We start from the raw sequence: 12345 nt of genomic DNA, 5'->3' as shown, positions 1-12345 counted from the left end.
TGGTGGGGTGTTGCAAAGGTGGTTGTCCTTCTGGAAGGTTCTCTCATCTCCACAGAGGAACTCTGGAGCTCTGTCAGAGTGACCGTTGGGTTCTTGGTCATCTGACCAAGGCCCTTCTACCCCGATTGCTCAGTTTGGCCGGGCGGCCAGCTCTAGGAAGACTCTTGGTGTGTTCTTGGGGGCCTTCAATGCTGCAGAAATGGTTTGGTACCTTCCCCCAGATCTGTACCTCGACACAATCCTGTCTCTGAGCTCCACAGACAATCCCATCGACCTCATGGCTTGGTCTTTGCTCTGACCTACACTGTCAACTATGGGACCTTAGAAAGACAGGTGTGTGCCTTTCCAAATCATGTCCAATCAATGTAATTTACCCCAGGTGGCTTCAATTAAGTTGTAGAAACTGGTAGAGTGCTTGCTTAGCATGCGAGAGGTAGTGGGAACGATGCCCACATTCTCCAAAAAAGACCTTTTTTTGTGGATCCAAGAACGCTCCAGTTCACACTTCATGCAGCTTTGTCTAACGACAACCTAATGTCATATATCAATGACAAGCAACTTTCATGTGAAACTGATGTCACAATTGACTTACTTTCAAAGGAGCAGCGTAGCACACACAATTGATGCCCACAAACAAAGCTGTGGGAAGTTTCCTTGAAGCCAATGCAGAGGATAAAGAAAAAACTAATGCCAAAAACCAGGAGAGAAACAGGAACCTTTATGACTTCAGTTAAACGCTCTCCCAACTGAGCTATTTCGGCAAGTCCCTAAAAGTAATTCTGTTGCACACTTGACCATACACATGCAAGTGACTCACAATTTTGACACTCAAAATGTACCTCATGGCCTGTATGGGGATCAAAAGCACGACCTAAGCATTATTAGCACCACATTCTAACCAACTGAGCTAACCGGCCGCTTGCTAAGGAGCTCAGTTTTTAGGATGCACAGAGCCTCGGTCAGTGCTAGCGAGTAAACTAACAAGTCCACCAACAGCATAGCCTCACAAGACTGGACCCTCTTGATTGCTCCTTGTGGGAAATCAGAATGGCGGGGGAATTGGCTCAAATTGTAGAGTGCTTGCTTTGCATGCGAGAGGTAGGGGGCTCGATGTCCACATACTCCAAAAAACACATTTTTTTGTGGTTCCAAGAACGCTCCAGTTCACACTTCATGCAGCTTTGTCTAACGACAACCTACTGTCATGTAACAATGACAAGCAACTTTCATGTAACACTGATGTCACAATGTCAGATGAAAAAGAATGACATGACTTATTTTCAGAGGAGCAGCGTAGCACACACAATTGATGCCCACAAACAAAGCTGTGGGAAGTTTCCTTGAAGCCAAAGCAGAGGATAAAGATAGAACAACAACTAATGCCGAAACCCGGGATCGAACCAGGGACCTTTAGTCTAACGCTCTCCCAACTGAGCTATTTCGGCAAGTCACTAAAACTAATTATGTGGCACACTTGACCATACACATGCAAGTGACTCACAATTTTGACACTCAAAATGTACCTCATGGCCAGTATGGGGATCAAAAGCACGACCTAAGCATTATTAGCACCACACTCTAACCAACTGAGCAAACCGGCTGCTTGCTACGGAGCTCAGTTTTTAGGATGCACAGAGCCTCGGTCAGTGCTGGCGCGTAAACTAACAAGTCCACCAACAGCATAGCCTCACAAGACTGGACCCACTTGATTGCTCCTTGTGGCAAATCAAAAAGTCGGGGGAATTAGCTCAAATTGTAGAGTGCTTGCTTTGCATGCGAGAGGTAGTGGGCTCGATGCCCACATTCTCCAAAAAACACATTTTTTTGTGGATCCAACAACGCTCCAGTTCACACTTCATGCAGCTTTGTCTAACGACAACCTACTGTCATGTAACAATGACAAGCAACTTTCATGTAACACTGATGTCAGATGAAAAAGAATGACATGACTTACTTTCAGAGGAGCAGCGTAGCACACACAATTGATGCCCACAAACAAAGCTGTGGGAAGTTTCCTTGAAGCCAAAGCAGAGGATAAAGATAGAACAACAACTAATGCCGAAACCCGGGATCGAACCAGGGACCTTTAGTCTAACGCTCTCCCAACTGAGCTACTTCGGCAAGTCACTAAAACTAATTATGTGGCACACTTGACCATACACATGCAAGTGACTCACAATTTTGACACTCAAAAGTAAGATAATGGCCAGTACGGGGATCGAACCCAGGACCTTGGCATTATTAGCACCACGGTCTAACTAACTGAGCTAACCGGCCACTTGCTAGTGTCTGAAATTTTTAGGATGCGCAGAGCCTCGGCCAGTGCTGGCGCGTAAACGAACAAGTCCACCAACAGCATAGCCTGACAAAACTGGACCCTCTTGGTTGCTTCCTGTGGCAAATCAACAAGGCTGGGGAATTAGCTCAAATTTTAGTGTTCTTGCTTAGCATGTGAGAGGTAGTGTGATCGATGCCCACATTCTACAAAAAACACATTTTTTTGTGGATCCAAGAACGTTCCAGTTCACACTTCATGCAGCTTTGTCTAACGACAACTGAGCTAACCGGCCGCTTGCTGCGGACCGAAATTTTTAGGATTCACAGAGCCTCGGCCAGTGCTGGCGCGTAAACGAACAAGTCCACCAACAGCATAGCCTGACAAGACTGGACCCTCTTGGTTGCTTCCTGTGGCAAATCAAAAAGGCAGGGGAATTAGCTCAAATGCTAGAGTGCTTGCTTAGCATGTGAGAGGTAGTGGGATCGATGCCCACATTCTCCAAAAAACACAATTTCTTTGTGGATCCAAGAACGCTCCAGTTCACACTTCATGCAGTTTTGTCTAACGACAACCTACTGTCATGTAACAATGACAAGCAACTTTCATGTAACACTAATGTCAGATGAAAAAGAATGACATGACTTACTTTCAGAGGAGCAGCGTAGCACACACAATTGATGCCCACAAACAAAGCTGTGGGAAGTTTCCTTGAAGCCAATGCAGAGGATAAAGAAAAACAACAACTCAAAATGTACCTCATGGCCAGTACAGGGATCGAACCCACGACCTTGGCATTATTAGCACCACGCTCTAACCAACTGAGCTAACCGGCCGCTTGCAACGGAGAATTTTTTTTAGGATGCACAGAGCCTCGGCCAGTGCTGGCGCGTAAACGAACAAGTCCACCAACAGCATAGCCTGACAAGACTGGACCCTCTTGGTTGCTCCTTGTGGCAAATCGAAAAGGCTGGGGTATTAGCTCAAATGGTAGCGTGCTTGCTTAGCATGCGAGAGGTAGTTGGATCGATGCCCAAATTCTCCAAAAAACACCTTTTTTGTGGATCCAAGAACGCTCCAGTTCACACTTCATCTAGCTTTGTCTAACGACAACCTACTGTCATGTAACAATGACAAGCAACTTTCATGTAACACTGATGTCACAATGTCAGATGAAAACGAATGACATGACTTACTTTCAGAGGATCAGCGTAGCACACACAATTGATGCCCACAAACAAAGCTGTGGGAAGTTTCCTTGAAGCCAATGCAGAGGATAAAGAAAAACAACAACTCAAAATGTACCTCATGGCCAGTACGGGGATCGAACTCACGACTCACGCTTAGCACCACGCTCTAACCAACTGAGCTAACCGGCCGCTTGCAACGGAGCAAAATTTTTAGGATGCACAGAGCCTCGGCCAGTGCTGGCGCGTAAACGAACAAGTCCACCAACAGCCTCTGCATTGGCTTCAAGGAAACTTCCCACAGCTTTGTTTGTGGGCATCAATTGTGTGTGCTAATCTGCTCCTCTGAAAGTAAGTCATGTCATTCGTTTTCATCTGACATTGTGACATCAGTGTTACATGAAAGTTGCTTGTCATTGTTACATGACAGTAGGTTGTCGTTAGACAAAGCTGCATGAAGTGTGAACTGGAGAGTTCTTGGATCCACAAAAAAAAGATTTTTGGAGAATGTGGGCATCGATCCCACTACCTCTCGCATGCTAAGCAAGCACTCTACCATTTGAGCTAATTCCCCAGCCTTTTTGATTTGCCACAAGGAGCAACCAAGAGGGTCCAGTCTTGTCAGGCTATGCTGTTGGTGGACTTGTTCGTTTACGCGCCAGCACTGGCCGAGGCTCTGTGCATCCTAAAAATGTTGCTCCGTTGCAAGCGGCCGGTTAGCTCAGTTGGTTAGAGTGTGGTGCTAATAACGCCAAGGTCGTGGGTTCGATCCCCGTACTGGCCATGAGGTACATTTTGAGTTGTTGTTTTTCTTTATCCTCTGCATTGGCTTCAAGGAAACTTCCCACAGCTTTGTTTGTGGGCATCAATTGTGTGTGCTACGCTGCTCCTCTGAAAGTAAGTCATGTCATTCGTTTTCATCTGACATTGTGACATCAGTGTTACATGAAAGTTGCTTGTCATTGTTACATGACAGTAGGTTGTCGTTAGACAAAGCTGCATGAAGTGTGAACTGGAGCGTTCTTGGATCCACAAAAAAAATGTTTTTTGGAGAATGTGGGCATCGATCCCACTACCTCTCGCATGCTAAGCAAGCACTCTACCATTTGAGCTAATTCCCCAGCCTTTTTAATTTGCCACAAGGAGCAACCAAGAGGGTCCAGTCTTGTCAGGCTATGCTGTTGGTGGACTTGTTCGTTTACGCGCCAGCACTGGCCGAGGCTCTGTGCATCCTAAAAATGTTGCTCCGTTGCAAGCGGCCGGTTAGCTCAGTTGGTTAGAGCGTGGTGCTAATAACGCCAAGGTCGTGGGTTCGATCCCCGTACTGGCCATGAGGTACATTTTAAGTTGTTGTTTTTCTAAATCCTCTGCATTGGCTTCAAGGAAACTTCCCACAGCTTTGTTTGTGGGCATCAATTGTGTGTGCTACGCTGCTCCTCTGAAAGTAAGTCATGTCATTCGTTTTCATCTGACATTGTGACATCAGTGTTACATGAAAGTTGCTTGTCATTGTTACATGACAGTAGGTTGTCGTTAGACAAAGCTGCATGAAGTGTGAACTGGAGCGTTCTTGGATCCACAAAAAAAATGTTTTTTGGAGAATGTGGGCATCGATCCCACTACCTCTCGCATGCTAAGCAAGCACTCTACCATTTGAGCTAATTCCCCAGCCTTTTTGATTTGCCACAAGGAGCAACCAAGAGGGTCCAGTCTTGTCAGGCTATGCTGTTGGTGGACTTGTTCGTTTACGCGCCAGCACTGGCCGAGGCTCTGTGCATCCTAAAAATGTTGCTCTGTTGCAAGCGGCCGGTTAGCTCAGTTGGTTAGAGCGTGGTGCTAATAACGCCAAGGTCGTGGGTTCGATCCCCGTACTGGCCATGAGGTACATTTTAAGTTGTTGTTTTTCTTAATCCTCTGCATTGGCTTCAAGGAAACTTCCCACAGCTTTGTTTGTGGGCATCAATTGTGTGTGCTACGCTGCTCCTCTGAAAGTAAGTCATGTCATTCGTTTTCATCTGACATTGTGACATCAGTGTTACATGAAAGTTGCTTGTCATTGTTACATGACAGTAGGTTGTCGTTAGACAAAGCTGCATGAAGTGTGAACTGGAGCGTTCTTGGATCCACAAAAAAATGTTTTTTGGAGAATGTGGGCATCGATCCCACTACCTCTCGCATGCTAAGCAAGCACTCTACCATTTGAGCTAATTCCCCAGCCTTTTTGATTTGCCACAAGGAGCAACCAAGAGGGTCCAGTCTTGTCAGGCTATGCTGTTGGTGGACTTGTTCGTTTACGCGCCAGCACTGGCCGAGGCTCTGTGCATCCTAAAAATGTTGCTCCGTTGCAAGCGGCCGGTTAGCTCAGTTGGTTAGAGCTGTGGTGCTAATAACGCCAAGGTCGTGGGTTCGATCCCCGTACTGGCCATGAGGTACATTTTGAGTTGTTGTTTTTCTTTATCCTCTGCATTGGCTTCAAGGAAACTTCCCACAGCTTTGTTTGTGGGCATCAATTGTGTGTGCTACGCTGCTCCTCTGAAAGTAAGTCATGTCATTCGTTTTCATCTGACATTGTGACATCAGTGTTACATGAAAGTTGCTTGTCATTGTTACATGACAGTAGGTTGTCGTTAGACAAAGCTGCATGAAGTGTGAACTGGAGCGTTCTTGGATCCACAAAAAAAATGTTTTTTGGAGAATGTGGGCATCGATCCCACTACCTCTCGCATGCAAAGCAAGCACTCTACCATTTGAGCTAATTCCCCAGCCTATTTAATTTACCACAAGGAGCAACCAAGAGGGTCCAGTCTTGTCAGGCTATGCTGTTGGTGGACTTGTTCGTTTACGCGCCAGCACTGGCCGAGGCTCTGTGCATCCTAAAAATGTTGCTCCTTTGCAAGCGGCCGGTTAGCTCAGTTGGTTAGAGCGTGGTGCTAATAACGCCAAGGTCGTGGGTTCGATCCCCGTACTGGCCATGAGGTACATTTTAAGTTGTTGTTTTTCTAAATCCTCTGCATTGGCTTCAAGGAAACTTCCCACAGCTTTGTTTGTGGGCATCAATTGTGTGTGCTACGCTGCTCCTCTGAAAGTAAGTCATGTCATTCGTTTTCATCTGACATTGTGACATCAGTGTTACATGAAAGTTGCTTGTCATTGTTACATGACAGTAGGTTGTCGTTAGACAAAGCTGCATGAAGTGTGAACTGGAGCGTTCTTGGATCCACAAAAAAATTGTGTTTTTTGGAGAATGTGGGCATCGATCCCACTACCTCTCGCATGCTAAGCAAGCACTCTACCATTTGAGCTAATTCCCCAGCCTTTTTGATTTGCCACAAGGAGCAACCAAGAGGGTCCAGTCTTGTCAGGCTATGCTGTTGGTGGACTTGTTCGTTTACGCGCCAGCACTGGCCGAGGCTCTGTGCATCCTAAAAATGTTGCCCTGTTGCAAGCGGCCGGTTAGCTCAGTTGGTTAGAGTGTGGTGCTAATAACGCCAAGGTCGTGGGTTCGATCCCCGTACTGGCCATGAGGTACATTTTGAGTTGTTGTTTTTCTTTATCCTCTGCATTGGCTTCAAGGAAACTTCCCACAGCTTTGTTTGTGGGCATCAATTGTGTGTGCTACGCTGCTCCTCTGAAAGTAAGTCATGTCATTCGTTTTCATCTGACATTGTGACATCAGTGTTACATGAAAGTTGCTTGTCATTGTTACATGACAGTAGGTTGTCGTTAGACAAAGCTGCATGAAGTGTGAACTGGAGCGTTCTTGGATCCACAAAAAAATGTTTTTTTGGAGAATGTGGGCATCGATCCCACTACCTCTCGCATGCTAAGCAAGCACTCTACCATTTGAGCTAATTCCCCAGCCTTTTTAATTTGCCACAAGGAGCAACCAAGAGGGTCCAGTCTTGTCAGGCTATGCTGTTGGTGGACTTGTTCGTTTACGCGCCAGCACTGGCCGAGGCTCTGTGCATCCTAAAAATGTTGCTCCTTTGCAAGCGGCCGGTTAGCTCAGTTGGTTAGAGTGTGGTGCTAATAACGCCAAGGTCGTGGGTTCGATCCCCGTACTGGCCATGAGGTACATTTTAAGTTGTTGTTTTTCTAAATCCTCTGCATTGGCTTCAAGGAAACTTCCCACAGCTTTGTTTGTGGGCATCAATTGTGTGTGCTACGCTGCTCCTCTGAAAGTAAGTCATGTCATTCGTTTTCATCTGACATTGTGACATCAGTGTTACATGAAAGTTGCTTGTCATTGTTACATGACAGTAGGTTGTCCTTAGACAAAGCTGCATGAAGTGTGAACTGGAGCGTTCTTGGATCCACAAAAAAATGTTTTTTTGGAGAATGTGGGCATCGATCCCACTACCTCTCGCATGCTAAGCAAGCACTCTACCATTTGAGCTAATTCCCCAGCGTTTATGATTTGCCACAAGGAGCAACCAAGAGGGTCCAGTCTTGTCAGGCTATGCTGTTGGTGGACTTGTTCGTTTACGCGCCAGCACTGGCCGAGGCTCTGTGCATCCTAAAAATGTTGCTCCGTTGCAAGCGGCCGGTTAGCTCAGTTGGTTAGAGCGTGGTGCTAATAACGCCAAGGTCGTGGGTTCGATCCCCGTACTGGCCATGAGGTACATTTTAAGTTGTTGTTTTTCTAAATCCTCTGCATTGGCTTCAAGGAAACTTCCCACAGCTTTGTTTGTGGGCATCAATTGTGTGTGCTACGCTGCTCCTCTGAAAGTAAGTCATGTCATTCGTTTTCATCTGACATTGTGACATCAGTGTTACATGAAAGTTGCTTGTCATTGTTACATGACAGTAGGTTGTCGTTAGACAAAGCTGCATGAAGTGTGAACTGGAGCGTTCTTGGATCCACAAAAAAATGTTTTTTGGAGAATGTGGGCATCGATCCCACTACCTCTCGCATGCTAAGCAAGCACTCTACCATTTGAGCTAATTCCCCAGCCTTTTTGATTTGCCACAAGGAGCAACCAAGAGGGTCCAGTCTTGTCAGGCTATGCTGTTGGTGGACTTGTTCGTTTACGCGCCAGCACTGGCCGAGGCTCTGTGCATCCTAAAAATGTTGCTCCTTTGCAAGCGGCCGGTTAGCTCAGTTGGTTAGAGCGTGGTGCTAATAACGCCAAGGTCGTGGGTTCGATCCCCGTACTGGCCATGAGGTACATTTTGAGTTGTTGTTTTTCTAAATCCTCTGCATTGGCTTCAAGGAAACTTCCCACAGCTTTGTTTGTGGGCATCAATTGTGTGTGCTACGCTGCTCCTCTGAAAGTAAGTCATGTCATTCGTTTTCATCTGACATTGTGACATCAGTGTTACATGAAAGTTGCTTGTCATTGTTACATGACAGTAGGTTGTCGTTAGACAAAGCTGCATGAAGTGTGAACTGGAGCGTTCTTGGATCCACAAAAAAATGTTTTTTTGGAGAATGTGGGCATCGATCCCACTACCTCTCGCATGCAAAGCAAGCACTCTACCATTTGAGCTAATTCCCCAGCCTTTTTAATTTGCCACAAGGAGCAACCAAGAGGGTCCAGTCTTGTCAGGCTATGCTGTTGGTGGACTTGTTCGTTTACGCGCCAGCACTGGCCGAGGCTCTGTGCATCCTAAAAATGTTGCTCCTTTTTCAAGCGGCCGGTTAGCTCAGTTGTTTAGAGCGTGGTGCTAATAACGCCAAGGTCGTGGGTTCGATCCCCGTACTGGCCATGAGGTACATTTTAGTTGTTGTTTTTCTTTATCCTCTGCATTGGCTTCAAGGAAACTTCCCACAGCTTTGTTTGTGGGCATCAATTGTGTGTGCTACGCTGCTCCTCTGAAAGTAAGTCATGTCATTCGTTTTCATCTGACATTGTGACATCAGTGTTACATGAAAGTTGCTTGTCATTGTTACATGACAGTAGGTTGTCGTTAGACAAAGCTGCATGAAGTGTGAACTGGAGCGTTCTTGGATCCACAAAAAAAATGTTTTTTGGAGAATGTGGGCATCGATCCCACTACCTCTCGCATGCTAAGCAAGCACTCTACCATTTGAGCTAATTCCCCAGCCTTTTTATTTGCCACAAGGAGCAACCAAGAGGGTCCAGTCTTGTCAGGCTATGCTGTTGGTGGACTTGTTCGTTTACGCGCCAGCACTGGCCGAGGCTCTGTGCATCCTAAAAATGTTGCTCCTTTGCAAGCGGCCGGTTAGCTCAGTTGGTTAGAGCGTGGTGCTAATAACGCCAAGGTCGTGGGTTCGATCCCCGTACTGGCCATGAGGTACATTTTAAGTTGTTGTTTTTCTAAATCCTCTGCATTGGCTTCAAGGAAACTTCCCACAGCTTTGTTTGTGGGCATCAATTGTGTGTGCTACGCTGCTCCTCTGAAAGTAAGTCATGTCATTCGTTTTCATCTGACATTGTGACATCAGTGTTACATGAAAGTTGCTTGTCATTGTTACATGACAGTAGGTTGTCGTTAGACAAAGCTGCATGAAGTGTGAACTGGAGCGTTCTTGGATCCACAAAAAAATGTTTTTTGGAGAATGTGGGCATCGATCCCACTACCTCTCGCATGCTAAGCAAGCACTCTACCATTTGAGCTAATTCCCCAGCCTTTTTGATTTGCCACAAGGAGCAACCAAGAGGGTCCAGTCTTGTCAGGCTATGCTGTTGGTGGACTTGTTCGTTTACGCGCCAGCACTGGCCGAGGCTCTGTGCATCCTAAAAATTTTGCTCCTTTGCAAGCGGCCGGTTAGCTCAGTTGGTTAGAGCGTGGTGCTAATAACGCCAAGGTCGTGGGTTCGATCCCCGTACTGGCCATGAGGTACATTTTAGTTGTTGTTTTTCTAAATCCTCTGCATTGGCTTCAAGGAAACTTCCCACAGCTTTGTTTGTGGGCATCAATTGTGTGTGCTACGCTGCTCCTCTGAAAGTAAGTCATGTCATTCGTTTTCATCTGACATTGTGACATCAGTGTTACATGAAAGTTGCTTGTCATTGTTACATGACAGTAGGTTGTCGTTAGACAAAGCTGCATGAAGTGTGAACTGGAGCGTTCTTGGATCCACAAAAAAATTGTGTTTTTTGGAGAATGTGGGCATCGATCCCACTACCTCTCGCATGCAAAGCAAGCACTCTACCATTTGAGCTAATTCCCCAGCCTTTTTAATTTGCCACAAGGAGCAACCAAGAGGGTCCAGTCTTGTCAGGCTATGCTGTTGGTGGACTTGTTCGTTTACGCGCCAGCACTGGCCGAGGCTCTGTGCATCCTAAAAATGTTGCTCCGTTGCAAGCGGCCGGTTAGCTCAGTTGGTTAGAGTGTGGTGCTAATAACGCCAAGGTCGTGGGTTCGATCCCCGTACTGGCCATGAGGTACATTTTGAGTTGTTGTTTTTCTTTATCCTCTGCATTGGCTTCAAGGAAACTTCCCACAGCTTTGTTTGTGGGCATCAATTGTGTGTGCTACGCTGCTCCTCTGAAAGTAAGTCATGTCATTCGTTTTCATCTGACATTGTGACATCAGTGTTACATGAAAGTTGCTTGTCATTGTTACATGACAGTAGGTTGTCGTTAGACAAAGCTGCATGAAGTGTGAACTGGAGCGTTCTTGGATCCACAAAAAAAATTGTTTTTTGGAGAATGTGGGCATCGATCCCACTACCTCTCGCATGCAAAGCAAGCACTCTACCATTTGAGCTAATTCCCCAGCCTTTTTAATTTGCCACAAGGAGCAACCAAGAGGGTCCAGTCTTGTCAGGCTATGCTGTTGGTGGACTTGTTCGTTTACGCGCCAGCACTGGCCGAGGCTCTGTGCATCCTAAAAATGTTGCTCCTTTGCAAGCGGCCGGTTAGCTCAGTTGGTTAGAGCGTGGTGCTAATAACGCCAAGGTCGTGGGTTCGATCCCCGTACTGGCCATGAGGTACATTTTAAGTTGTTGTTTTTCTAAATCCTCTGCATTGGCTTCAAGGAAACTTCCCACAGCTTTGTTTGTGGGCATCAATTGTGTGTGCTACGCTGCTCCTCTGAAAGTAAGTCATGTCATTCGTTTTCATCTGACATTGTGACATCAGTGTTACATGAAAGTTGCTTGTCATTGTTACATGACAGTAGGTTGTCGTTAGACAAAGCTGCATGAAGTGTGAACTGGAGCGTTCTTGGATCCACAAAAAAATGTATTTTTGGAGAATGTGGGCATCGATCCCACTACCTCTCGCATGCTAAGCAAGCACTCTACCATTTGAGCTAATTCCCCAGCCTTTTTGATTTGCCACAAGGAGCAACCAAGAGGGTCCAGTCTTGTCAGGCTATGCTGTTGGTGGACTTGTTCGTTTACGCGCCAGCACTGGCCGAGGCTCTGTGCATCCTAAAAATGTTGCTCCGTTGCAAGCGGCCGGTTAGCTCAGTTGGTTAGAGCGTGGTGCTAATAACGCCAAGGTCGTGGGTTACGATCCCCGTACTGCCATGAGGTACATATTGAGTTGTTGTTCCTTTCAATCCTCTGCATTGGCTTCAAGGAAACTTCCCACAGCTTTGTTTGTGGGCATCAATTGTGTGTGCTACGCTGCTCCTCTGAAAGTAATCATGTCATTCGTTTTATCTGACATTGTGACATCAGTGTTACATGAAAGTTGCTTGTCATTGTTACATGACAGTAGGTTGTCTTAGACAAAGCTGCATGAAGTGTGAACTGGAGCGTTCTTGGATCCACAAAAAAATTGTTTTTTAGAGATGTGGGCATCGATCCCACTACCTCTCGCATGCAAGCAAGCACTCTACCATTTGAGCTAATTCCCCAGCCTTTTTATTTGCCACAAGGAGCAACCAAGAGGGTCCAGTTCTGTCAGGCTATCTGTTGGTGGACTTGTTCGTTTACGCGCCAGCACTGGCGAGGCTCTGTGCATC

General features: G+C 46.3%; 17 non-coding genes across 17 annotated transcripts; 15 read left to right on the top strand and 2 right to left on the bottom strand.

Moving 5' to 3' along the window:
* Positions 1–2203: 2203 nt before the first annotated feature.
* Positions 2204–2277, bottom strand: trnai-aau. The gene has a single exon. It is a non-coding gene; the product is annotated as a tRNA-Ile (tRNA).
* A 760-nt stretch (positions 2278–3037) lies between these two features.
* On the bottom strand, positions 3038–3111 carry trnai-aau. The gene has a single exon. It is a non-coding gene; the product is annotated as a tRNA-Ile (tRNA).
* Positions 3112–4172: 1061 nt separating this feature from the next.
* trnai-aau lies at positions 4173–4246 on the top strand. The gene has a single exon. It is a non-coding gene; the product is annotated as a tRNA-Ile (tRNA).
* Positions 4247–4719: 473 nt separating this feature from the next.
* On the top strand, positions 4720–4793 carry trnai-aau. The gene has a single exon. It is a non-coding gene; the product is annotated as a tRNA-Ile (tRNA).
* Positions 4794–5266: 473 nt separating this feature from the next.
* On the top strand, positions 5267–5340 carry trnai-aau. The gene has a single exon. It is a non-coding gene; the product is annotated as a tRNA-Ile (tRNA).
* Positions 5341–5812: 472 nt separating this feature from the next.
* trnai-aau lies at positions 5813–5887 on the top strand. Its single transcript has one exon. It is a non-coding gene; the product is annotated as a tRNA-Ile (tRNA).
* A 473-nt stretch (positions 5888–6360) lies between these two features.
* trnai-aau lies at positions 6361–6434 on the top strand. Its single transcript has one exon. It is a non-coding gene; the product is annotated as a tRNA-Ile (tRNA).
* A 475-nt stretch (positions 6435–6909) lies between these two features.
* trnai-aau lies at positions 6910–6983 on the top strand. The gene has a single exon. It is a non-coding gene; the product is annotated as a tRNA-Ile (tRNA).
* A 473-nt stretch (positions 6984–7456) lies between these two features.
* trnai-aau lies at positions 7457–7530 on the top strand. Its single transcript has one exon. It is a non-coding gene; the product is annotated as a tRNA-Ile (tRNA).
* A 473-nt stretch (positions 7531–8003) lies between these two features.
* Positions 8004–8077, top strand: trnai-aau. The gene has a single exon. It is a non-coding gene; the product is annotated as a tRNA-Ile (tRNA).
* A 472-nt stretch (positions 8078–8549) lies between these two features.
* Positions 8550–8623, top strand: trnai-aau. The gene has a single exon. It is a non-coding gene; the product is annotated as a tRNA-Ile (tRNA).
* Positions 8624–9097: 474 nt separating this feature from the next.
* trnai-aau lies at positions 9098–9171 on the top strand. The gene has a single exon. It is a non-coding gene; the product is annotated as a tRNA-Ile (tRNA).
* Positions 9172–9642: 471 nt separating this feature from the next.
* trnai-aau lies at positions 9643–9716 on the top strand. The gene has a single exon. It is a non-coding gene; the product is annotated as a tRNA-Ile (tRNA).
* A 472-nt stretch (positions 9717–10188) lies between these two features.
* Positions 10189–10262, top strand: trnai-aau. Its single transcript has one exon. It is a non-coding gene; the product is annotated as a tRNA-Ile (tRNA).
* Positions 10263–10736: 474 nt separating this feature from the next.
* Positions 10737–10810, top strand: trnai-aau. Its single transcript has one exon. It is a non-coding gene; the product is annotated as a tRNA-Ile (tRNA).
* Positions 10811–11284: 474 nt separating this feature from the next.
* Positions 11285–11358, top strand: trnai-aau. The gene has a single exon. It is a non-coding gene; the product is annotated as a tRNA-Ile (tRNA).
* Positions 11359–11831: 473 nt separating this feature from the next.
* trnai-aau lies at positions 11832–11905 on the top strand. Its single transcript has one exon. It is a non-coding gene; the product is annotated as a tRNA-Ile (tRNA).
* The last annotated feature ends 440 nt before the right edge of the window (positions 11906–12345 follow it).

The sequence above is a fragment of the Salvelinus namaycush genome, chromosome 27, assembly GCF_016432855.1.
Source record: "Salvelinus namaycush isolate Seneca chromosome 27, SaNama_1.0, whole genome shotgun sequence".
Lineage (NCBI taxonomy): Eukaryota > Metazoa > Chordata > Actinopteri > Salmoniformes > Salmonidae > Salvelinus > Salvelinus namaycush.
The sequence above is the reverse complement of the archived record's forward strand: the minus strand, read 5'-3'. Positions and strand labels throughout refer to the sequence as shown.